This window comes from Eleutherodactylus coqui, chromosome 1, assembly GCF_035609145.1.
Source record: "Eleutherodactylus coqui strain aEleCoq1 chromosome 1, aEleCoq1.hap1, whole genome shotgun sequence".
NCBI classification, from domain to species: Eukaryota; Metazoa; Chordata; class Amphibia; order Anura; family Eleutherodactylidae; genus Eleutherodactylus; species Eleutherodactylus coqui.
The window spans coordinates 499,689,317-499,701,007 of NC_089837.1; positions in this window are offsets into that span (position 1 = coordinate 499,689,317).

Here is an 11,691-nt window from a genome sequence, read left to right on the forward strand (position 1 = left end):
CAGTTTTTTTTTTCCGTGACATGTAGAGCAATTTTTTAATATATTTTTCGCTGACATTTTTTTGTTTTATTGGGGGTAAAAAGCTAAAAAATGATTTTTTTTAACATTTCTAGTTATTTTTAAAAAAATTAGTATATTTCCACTAAAATAAAGTATGGGAACGGGTTCCTCATTTTGTTTCAGGCATCTTGATATATAGTATGTATGGTTTTGGTTAGAGATGAGCGAGCACGCTCGGATAAGCCAGTTACTCGAGCGAGCCTCGCTCTTCTCGAGTAACCGCATTCTTGTCCGAGCGTGCTCGGGGGGCAGTAGGGGTTAGCGGAAGGGGGGGAGGGGGGAGGAGAGAGAGAGATATCTCTCTCACTCTCTCCCCCACTATCCCCGCTATCTCTCGCTGCCTCCCGAGCATGCTCGGACAAGAATGCGGTTACTCAAGAAGAGCCAGGCTCGCTCGAGTAACTGGCTTATCCGAGCGTGCGCGCTCATCTCTAGTTTTGGTTTACTGGGCACATACAGCAACAGTTTTGGTTTGCGTCGGTTTTGGGTTATTTTCTTTCTTATGTACACTACCGTTCAAAAGTTTGGGGTCACCCAAACAATTTTGTGTTTTCCATGAAACGTCACACTTATTCACCACCATGCGTTGTGAAATGAATAGAAAATAGAGTCAAGACATTGACAAGGTTAGAAATAATGATTTGTATTTGAAATAACATTGTTTTTACATCAAACTTTGCTTTCGTCAAAGAATCCTCCTTTTGCAGCAATTACAGCATTGCACACCTTTGACATTCTAGCTGTTAATTTGTTGAGGTAAGCTTGTGAAGTTGCACCCCACGCTTCTAGCAGCATCTCCCACAAGTTGGATTGGTTGGATGGGCACTTCTGGCGTACCATACGGTCAAGCTGCTCCCACAACAGCTCAATGGGGTTCAGATCTGGTGACTGCGCTGGCCACTCCATTACCGATAGAATACCAGCTGCCTGCTTCTGCTGTAAATAGTTCTTGCACAATTTGGAGGTGTGTTTAGGGTCATTGTCCTGTTGTAGGATGAAATTGGTTCCAATCAAGCGCTGTCCACTGGGTAAGGCATGGTGTTGCAAAATGGAGTGATAGCCTTCCTTATTCAGAATCTCTTTTACCCTGTACAAATCTCCCACCTTACCAGCACCAAAGCAACCCCAGACCATCACATTACCTCCACCATGCTTAACAGATGGCGTCAGGCATTCTTCCAGCATCTTTTCATTTGTTCTGCGTCTCACAAACGTTCTTCTTTGTGATCCAAACACCTCAAACTTGGATTCATCCGTCCACAACACTTTTTTCCAGTCTTCCTCTGTCCAATGTCTGTGTTCTTTTGCCCATCTTAATCTGAAATAGGTAGGAAATTATTCGTCAAGCAAACAGTTGTGTCCCGGATGAAACAACAAATTGGGTCAGGACTTGTCGGTGAACAGAAATGGGTGCCGTGGAAGGAAACAAATCACCAAACCTAGAGATGACTGATTTATCCTTAAAACTGTGCCGGAAAAATCAGAACGCTCGCTCCAAAGAGTTTCACCTGCAAATGGAGCAAAATCCCAGAAAAGAGAAATACAATCAGCAAAAAAATAAATAAATCACAGACGGCGGATATATTCTTACTGATATACTAATACAAGAGGGCAGGTACAAACATCCCATCCCTCAACATGCAGACAGACAAACTGCCATATGGAGGAGCAACAGCACAGGTGAAGGGACTGATGAACAACCACTCACACACCCTCCTTATATGGAGGGGGCGACCGCTTAGTACTATTATTGCACAAAAAGAGGGTGTCTACAGGATGTCAGGCTACATAGTACGTGTAGTGCATCGGACAGGCTTACAGCCTATTAACCCCTCAGTAACCAGCCATATGTGTTTTTACATCCTGGCTAGCTGGGCTTTAATCCATAGGGTTATAAAAACTTGCTTGCCTTGTGGATTAAATCCTTGGGGACTCTGAGTGTGACAGCTCCTTGTAGTCGGCTGCCGGAGGTAGCCGACAACCTGGAGCTGTCATGAGGGGCCGTGATATGGGACCCCAGTCACACGATTGCTGTTATCCAATGGATAACAGTGATTGCAAAATTGTAAATACAAAGTAAAAAAAAGTTAATGTTTCAGCTCCCCCATGAGGGGAGCTGAAACTGCTCACCTCCGTCCTCCGGGATATTCCCCGATGTTCTTGTCCTTCCAGGACCTGGCGCCGTCTTCTGCACATGCGCGGCAGACATAAAATGTCGGGTGCATGCATAGAAGGCCAGGGAGCCCAGGAGATTTAATATCTCCTAGCTGGCATAAGTAGCTGATAGCAGGGAGATGTCACCGGGGAGCCACTGTATGCGGTTCCCGGTCACATGATTGCCGCTATCCAATGGATCAATTTGGGTACATTTAAATTGTTCTTGCTCCTAGCTACTAAAGGTAGCCGAGAGTCTGGAGCCATGGTGAGCAGTCCCCGGTCACGTGATCACCATTATCTATTGGATCACGTAAAAGTTAAAAAAAAAGTTGAAGTTTAATCTCCTTTCTCTAATGCGATCGGAGAGATGAGATGAAATTTCTTATGGAGGCCTTCACATTTGAACCCTGACGCGATCCTCCTCCACAGACCTTCCCCAACTTCTGTACATATGCCCGCTGGCAAAATGCCAGACACATGCAACGGAGACGGAGAGGGCCTGGGAAATGTAAAATCTCCTTGCTTCTGTAGCCAAGAGCCTGGAGCAATGACTGGTAGCCTAATTGAGCGGTCCCCAGTCACGTGATAAAAAAGTGGCGATCTACCTTAGGCTGGTCTCACACAACTGGATAGAAATTGCGGATTCTGCATGCGTTTGATTTGCGGTGATACATGGATCAATCAATGTTAAAGTGACACATGTCAGATTTCCAAAATTTAGCTTGGTCATTAAGGCGCAAACAGGCTTGGTTACTAAGGCATTGGATTATGCCACAGGACATCGTAGAGGCCCGGAGGTGAGTAGTTTCTTCGGATCTGTGAGGAGAGAAGAAACTTAAACTTTGTTTCCATTATTTTTTACTTTTACTTTTTTTTACTTTTACTTTTTATGTTATGGATAACGGCAATCGCATGATTGGGGGTCTAATAACGCAGCCCACAGTGACTGCCCTTGGCTCTCGGTATCTCTGGTAGCTGACAGCAAGGAGCTGTCACTCTCACAGACTTCGCAGCTTTACTCTACAGGGTTGGCATGTTTTTACGGCCCTGTAGAATAAAACCAAAACACCCAGGATGTAAAAACACGTATGGGTGCTCACTAAGGAGTAAATGATGCCATATTTAAATCCAGCAGGCTGCCCTGCATCCCAGAGTCGAACCACGCTGGCATTGGCACACTGGGCTCCCCCAGCGTTCAAAGCTGTACTGAATGTTATTGATACATACTGATCAATACCGATAAATACGTCAAGGGTCCACGTTAACCTATACTAACATCAATCAAAAATCACAGAAAAGGGAAATATAAACTGACAAAAAAAAAAATCACAGAAACCAACCATATTAAATACTAAAAGGAAACCAATGTGGCTCGACAAGACGGTAAGAGGGGCAATAAACGAAAAAAAGAAAGCGTTCAAACTACTAAAGCAAGAAGGCAGCGAAGAAACGCTAAATCGTTCAGGAAAAAAACAAAGTATGCAAAGATAAGATCAAAATTGCTAAGGAGGAGGCGGAAAGAGTGATCGCTAAAGAGAACAAAAACAACCCGAAACTATTTTTCAACTATATTAACAGCAAAAGGATCTGCACCGAGAGCGCTGGCCCTTTAACAAATAATGCAGGAGAAATCATTGAAGATGATGGAGGGAAGGCAAGTTTCTTTTGAAGTGTATTCACAAACGAAAAGGAAATGCCACACGAGATGCAGGGGAATAAAATGAACCCATCACAAAATATGTCATACCTAATGCAAGAGGAAGTGCGGAACCGATTAAAGAAGATTAAAATCGATAAATCGCCAGGCCCAGATGGAATACACCCAAGGATACTAAGGGAACTAAGCTAGGCCACTATATCTAATATTTCTAGACACTATCAAGACCGCGCTCAGCCAATCAGAGGCAGCACTCACTCACCCATTCATGAATTCATGAATGGGTGAGTGAGAGCTACCTCTGATTGGTGAGGGCTGTGACCAATCAGAGGCAGCCTATTCAGCAGCCGGGGATTTTAAATCCCCGCCTGCTGAATACTACTCAGAGCAGTTCAGGAGAACTGCTGGCCGGCCGCGGCTGAACTCCGGCTGCAGGGACAAGGTGAGTATATATATTTTTTTTATTTTTACACATTTTTGGATGATTTTCAGGGAAGGGCTTATATTTTTAAGCCCTTCCCGAAAATATATCCTGCGCTCGCCGGCAGCCTATTGCTTTCAATGGGCAAACATCATTCTTCTCTGCCACAGCTTTTACAGCTGTGGCAGAGGAGAATGATTTGTGTAGTATATGTCCTCAATGGGGTCGGCGCTGTTGCCGCCGGCCCCATTGAGCGCATATAGAGAACACAAGGAATCGCAGATCACAGATAGGTGCGATCTGTGATTTCTTGTCCTATAATTTATTGGACAAGCGCACAAAAAGCGCTAATGTGTCCGATACCATTGCAAAGCAATGGTTCTATAAAATCGCAGATCGCATGCGCAAATTGCGCGAAAAATTGCCCGTGTAACCGAGGCCTTAGGGTAATTGTTAATCCGGGTATACAGGCAGGTAGGAACTATTAGGAGTTGATCCAGGGAACAGTCTGATTGCCATTAGGGAGTCGGGAAGGAATTTTTTCCCCAAAAGGGCTAATTGGCTTCTCCTATGGGTTTTCTTTTGCCTTCCTCTGGATCAACAACACAGGAGGATAGACAGGCTGGACTAGATGGACATTGTCTTCATTCGGCCTTACAAACTATGTTACTATGTATATACTTACTGATATACTAATAGAAGAGGGCAGGTAAAAACAACCCATCCCTCAACATGCAGACAGACAAACTGCAAAATATATGTTTTATGCAGGAATACTACTAAGCAGCCGCCCCCCTAATATAAGTAAGGTGTGTGAGTGGTGGTCCATCAGTGCCTTCTTCTGTGCTATTGCTCCTCCATCTAGCAGTTTTTCTGTCTGCATGTAGAAGGATGGGTTGTCTTTACCTGCCCTTTTGTATCAGTATATCAGTAAAGGCTCCTTCACAGAAGCGTTAATTTAAAGCCTCTTTCTTGTGCGCAACAGCGATATGGGCGCTACAAAATCTCTGCGATATTGCAGCTTTGTACCCAAGATTTTGTAGCATCAGTAATGCTTTTTCTTGTGAAAAAAATCTCGCGTTGTGTTGCTGCTACCTGTGATTTTATCACAAGGTAATAGGACTTTCTAATGTTAACCCTTTCCAATCCACTGTCTGACCTCTGAAGACATTGTGATTTATGGCTGTACAGCTCCGATGTTGGAAGACATCCATCGGGGGTTCTCTTACTCTATATTGCCAGCCTCTCTGCTGTCGGAGCCTATCCAACGTGTTACCTCATGCAGTACTGGCTTTAGCCAGCAGATAGCGCTGTTTAACGGCAGAAAAAGAGTAAGCCCCCTAGGAAAACCAGGATACAAATTGGATTGGAAAGGGTTAACATTGCATCGCGCGAAAATCGCAAGCTTGTGCGATGCAATGCAATAAACAAGGAGGCTCCATAGGAAAACATGGGCTACAAAAAAAAAATTCAAATAGCGATTGTTAAGAACATGCCGGGATTTTGTATTCTCGTAATGTAGCAGCCTACAAAACATTGCTGATGTGAAAAAACCCATCACAAAGCATGGGCTTCACATACATGTGTTTTGTAGTGCTGTCGCATCGCGAGAAAATCGTGCTATTTTGTAGCCCGTTTGAAAGCAGCCTAACGATAGCCACGCTAAAACAGCAGACTATCGATGCATTAAATCGCATGAATGGTTGCAACCAAGTGCAGTGTACAGAAGTTAGTATGCAGAAGTTTCTAGATGTTTCTATGTGATCTATGTATGTCTTGTGTTGTCAGTGTCTTCTATGTGAGTTAGTTTGATGTGTATTGCATAGCTGCAGCACTGAATTGGTTACTGTCTGGGTTATGGCTAGAAAATGTATCTTGTTGTATGTCATGTGATCTTGTTTTATATATGTGGTTGCAAGGTTCATGAGAGGGTCTTCTGTCCTTCAGTCTCTTCTGTGAGTGGAGTTGGCGAGAGGAGAGTCAGCCTGCACACAGACACCTTCAGTCTGTGTGCGGAGAAGATGAAAGAAGCTGACCAATTGCTATGTGTGTGTCCTGGGCCCTACCTACGCAGGCCTCTATGCTAAGAACTTGGAGAACCGCAAATATGTGAGAGCCAACTGTGCCGCGCTGAGTGACTATCTTTAAGCGTGAGTGTGTACTGGTAGAGAGTTAGAGAGTGAGAAGGAGAGTGGCGGGGTACAGAACCCCGCAGATAACTTGGCCTCGGGATTCGTCTGTCATCCCGTGATTCCTCCCTGTCACACCACTAATCTTCCTGCATCAGTGTCCTGACGGTAGATATAAAATTGTTTTGGACTGTTATCAAGTTGTTCTTTCAGCCTTGAAAAGTTGCTGGATTCACCGCAGAGGATGGATCGGTGGCGTCACAAGTGACAAGGACTTATGGTAAAGCACAGTTTGGGTTACTCTTTTAATAGCCTGCCGTCGGTTTCTTGGACAGGTTCTGTGCTAACCTCAGGGTGGGAAACAGTAGAGCTCCGTGACAAGGCCCAAATTCTACCCCGATGTCTTCTAGACTGGGGCCCGCTCATCGGACGCTGCACAAGTTGCGGTTATTCTCCGCGACGCCGCAGCCCTGAAATCCCTCGGGCACCAGGGCAATGAAAGAACCCATAGGAAACCATATTGACATTCATATGAATGAGCCCTTAGTATATGGCAGCTTTCTGTGATTTGTTTTGCAAATAGGACAAAGTTCAGCTGTAGGACTGTGAGGAGAAGGATGCAATGCAGGTTACCAAGCTTATTATCCCACAATAAAGAAGTTTTTCCCTCCACAAATGAAAGCTAAATATCTTATTTGGGCCAAGCAGTTTAAGAACTGGAGTTCACAATAAGTTAATGAGTAAAATAAGGGACGATCATTGCTTCTGTTAGGTGCACTGGTCAGACACAATCCTCTGCTTCTGTGTCTGGTAGGCGAGGGCGTCATCCTGCTCTCCCTGTTCACTGAACTTACATTTATTCTCTTCCAGCACTCCTAGGGTTAATTACTTTTGGGCCTTCTGCTCAGCTAATGCACCTTTTCTAATCAGCACCCTATATAGCTGCCCTGGGCCTTTCAGTCAGTGCTGTAGTGTTGTTGTGTGATTCATGTCCATAACTCCATATTTAGCTGCTGCTCCGGCAGTTTCCCTGCTACCTTGTCTACTGCTTGTGTTCTGTGTCCTTCATTTGTGTATCCAAGTGTTTGTTATCCTCGTGAGTCTGCTTCTCTGTTTATCCTTGTCAGTCTGTACCTCCTTTGTTCCTGTACGTTCAGGTATTGTTCTGTCACTTGTTTTATAGTTGTTCTGTCCTGTCAGGGTCAATCAGCGCCTAGAAGAAGACCGTGGGGTCGTCCTTATTGGGACAAATGCGCTTACAGGGAGGGGTTTCCCTCTCCTGGTTATTAGTTCAGGGCAAGATACCTTCCCTAGTTTCCATCTGCATACGTGGTTCGTACATCTGGTATCTTACCTCCCACGCTGGGGTCGGCTGTCAACCGTGCTGGACTGGATCATCACCTACCCCGTAGGTTGACACAGTGGTTCCACATCCACAGTCGTTACAGCTTCTATGTAAAGAGGAAATTGAGAAGAATTTTTCATCAAGCTTTGGGTTACATTCTGTATTATACTCCAGAGCTTCATTCACTATTCTGCTGGTGGAATCGCTGTGTACATCCATTACCAATCCCGTAATGATCCTGAGTTACATCCTGTTTTATACTCCAGAGCTGCACTCCCTATTCTGCTGGTGGAGTCACTTTCTACATATAATACTTATATTGTAATGATCTTGTATGATCAAAGCATTGGTAGCATAGAATCTAGAAGGAGAAGCTGAGAGCTGTAGTTCAGCACTGCCTGGATAATCACATTGATTTACCTGTTTGCTAAGGGTCAAATATCTCATGAGAATTCTAATACGGAGTTTTTAAAAGGAAATTAAAGGGCGACTTCAAGCAGGACATCATAAAACCTCCTAAGCCACAGGAAAATAAAAACAGTAACGAGACCTTCTGTCCTCCGTAAGCTGCAGACATAACTGTGCATGATCAATCGAATATGAGACTTGGAACAGACCTCTAAATACAGACATCAGAACCTACCATGTCCATAGCCTTCCAATTACTGCTCAAGCCCGAGGACTCACTGACAACATTAGGGAGAGATTCTAATTAGGAAGTAAGCGCCAAACCATTCCGGAAAATAAAAATGTAATTTACACTTTGAACATAGAAGATACACAAATGAAAAGATAGGAGGGTAATACAGCGAGAGCAACTACCACATAGAAAAACTAATACATTCACTACATAGGAGGCCCTATAATAGTAGTTATATTCTTGTACATAGGGGGCAGTATTATAGTAGTTATATTCTTGTACATAGGGGCAGTATTATAGTAGTTATATTCTTGTACATAGGGGGCAGTATTATAGTAGTTATATTCTTGCACATTGGGGCAGTATTATAATAGTTGTATTCTTGTATATAGGGAGCAGTATTATAGTAGTTATATTCTTGTACATAGAGGGCAGTATTATAGTAGTTGTATTCCTGTATATAGGGGGCAGTATTATAGTAGTTATATTCTTGTACATTGGGGGCAGTATTATAGTAGTTATATTCCTGTATATAGGGGGCAGTATTATAGTAGTTATATTCTTGTACATAGGGGACAGTATTATAGTAGTTATATTCTTGTATATAGGAGGCAGTATTATAGTACTTATATTCTTGTACATAGGGGGCAGTATTATAGTAGTTATATTCTTGTACATAGGGGGCAGTATTATAGTAGTTATATTGTTGTACATAAGTAGCAGTATTATAGTCGTTATATTCTTGTACATAGGGGGCAGTATTATAGTAGTTATATTCTTGTATATAGGGGCAGTATTAGAGTAGTTATATTCTTGTACATAAGTAGCAGTATTATAGTAGTTATATTCTTGTATATAGGAGGCAGTATTATAGTAGTTATATTCTTGTACATAGGGGGCAGTATTATAGCAGTTATATTCGTGTAAATAGGGGGTAGTATTATAGTAGTTATATTCTTGTATATAGGGGGCAGTATTATAGTAGTTATATTCTTGTACTTAGGGGCAGTATTATAGTAGTTATATTCTTGTACATAGGGGCAGTATTATAGCAGTTATATTCTTGTACATAGGAGGCAGTATTATAGTAGTTATATTCTTGTACATCGGGACAGTATTATAGTAGTTATATTCTTGTACATAGGGGGCAGTATTATAGTAGTTCTATTCTTGTACATCGGGGACAGTATTATAGTAGTTATATTCTTGTACATAGGGGGCAGTATTATAGTAGTTATATTCTTGTACATAGTAGGCAGTATTATAGTAGTTATATTCTTGAACATAGGGAGCAGTATTATAGTAGTTATATTTTTGTACATAGGGGACAGTATTATAGTAGTTATATTCTTGTACATAGGGGGCAGTATTATAGTAGTTATATTCTTGTATATAGGAGGCAGTATTATAGTAGTTATATTCGTATACATAGGGGGTAGTATTATAGTAGTTATATTCTTGTACATAGGGGGCAGTATTAGAGTAGTTATATTCGTGTACATAGGGGGTAGTATTATAGTAGTTATATTCTGGTATATAGGGGGCAGTAGTATAGTAGTTATATTCTTGTACACAGGGGCAGTATTATAGTAGTTATATTCTTGTACATATGGGCAGTATTATAGTAGTTATATTCTTCTACATCGGGGACAGTATTATAATAGTTATATTCTTGTACATAGGGGCAAAATAATAGTAGTTATATTTTTGTACATAGGGGGCAGTATTATAGTAGTTATATTCTTCTACATAGGGGTCAGTACTATAGAAGTTATATTCTTGTACATAGGAGCAGTATTATAGTAGTTATATTCTTGTACATAGGGAGGAGTATTATAGTAGTTATATTCTTGTACATAGGGAGCAGTATAATAGTACTTATATCCTTGTACATAGGGAGCAGTATTATAGTAGTTATATTCTTGTACATAGTGTGCAGTATTGCAGCAGTTATATTCTTGTACATAGTGAGCAGTATTGCAATAGTTATATTCTTGTACATAGAGGGCAGTATTAGAGTAGTTATATACTTGTACATAGGGGCAGTATTATTGTAGTTATATTCTTGTACATAGGGGTCAGTATTATAGTACTTATATTCTTGTACATAGGGGGCAGTATTATAGTAATTATATTCTTGTACATAGGGGGCAGTATTATAGTAGTTATATTCTTGGACATAGGGGGAGCAGTATTATAGGAGTTATATTCTTGTACATAGGAGGCAGTATTATAATAGTTATATTCTAGTACATAGGGGCAGTATTATAGTAGTTATATTCTTGTACATAGGAAGCTGTATTATAGTAGTTATATTCTTGTACATAGGGGGCAGTATTATAGTACTTACATTCTTGTACACAGGGGGCAGTATTATAGTAGTTATATTCTTGTACATAGGGGGCAGTATTATAGTAGTTATATTCTTGTACATTGGAGACAATATTATAGTAGTTATATTATTGTACATAGAAGCCGTATTATAGTAGTTATTTTCTTGCACATTGGAGACAGTATTATAGTAGTTATATTCTTGTACATAGGATCAGTGTTATAATAGTTAAATTCTTGTACATAGGAGGCAGTATTATCGTAGTTATATTCTTGTACATAGGGAGCAGTATTATAGTAGTTATATTCTTGTACATAGGGAGCAGTACTATAGTAGTCATATACTTGTACATAGGCTGCAGTATTATAGTAGTTATACTCTTGTACATAGGGGGCAGTATTTTAGTAGTTATATTCTTGTACAGAGGGGCAGTATTATAGTAGTTATATTCTTGTACATTGGGGGCAATATTATAGTAGTTATATTCTTGTACATAGGGGGCAGTATTATAGTAGTTATATTCCTGTACATAGGAGCAGTATTATAGTAGTTATATTCTTGTACATAGGGGGCAGTATTATAGTAGTTATATTCTGGTACATAGGGAGCAGTATTATAGTAGTTATATTCTTGTACATAGGGGACAGTATTATAGTAGTTATATTCTTGTACATAGGGGCAGTATTATAGTGGTTATATTCTTGTAAATTGGAGGCAGTATTATAGTAGTTATATTATTGTACATAGAAGCAGTATTATAGTAGTTATATTCTTGTACATTGGAGGCAGTATTATAGTAGTTATATTCTTGCACATAGAGGACAGTATTATAGTAGTTATATTCTTGTACATAGGGAGCAGTATTATTGTAGTTATATTCTTGTACATAGGGGGCAGTATTATAGTAGTTATATTCTTGTACATAGGGGACAGTATTATAGTAGTTATAT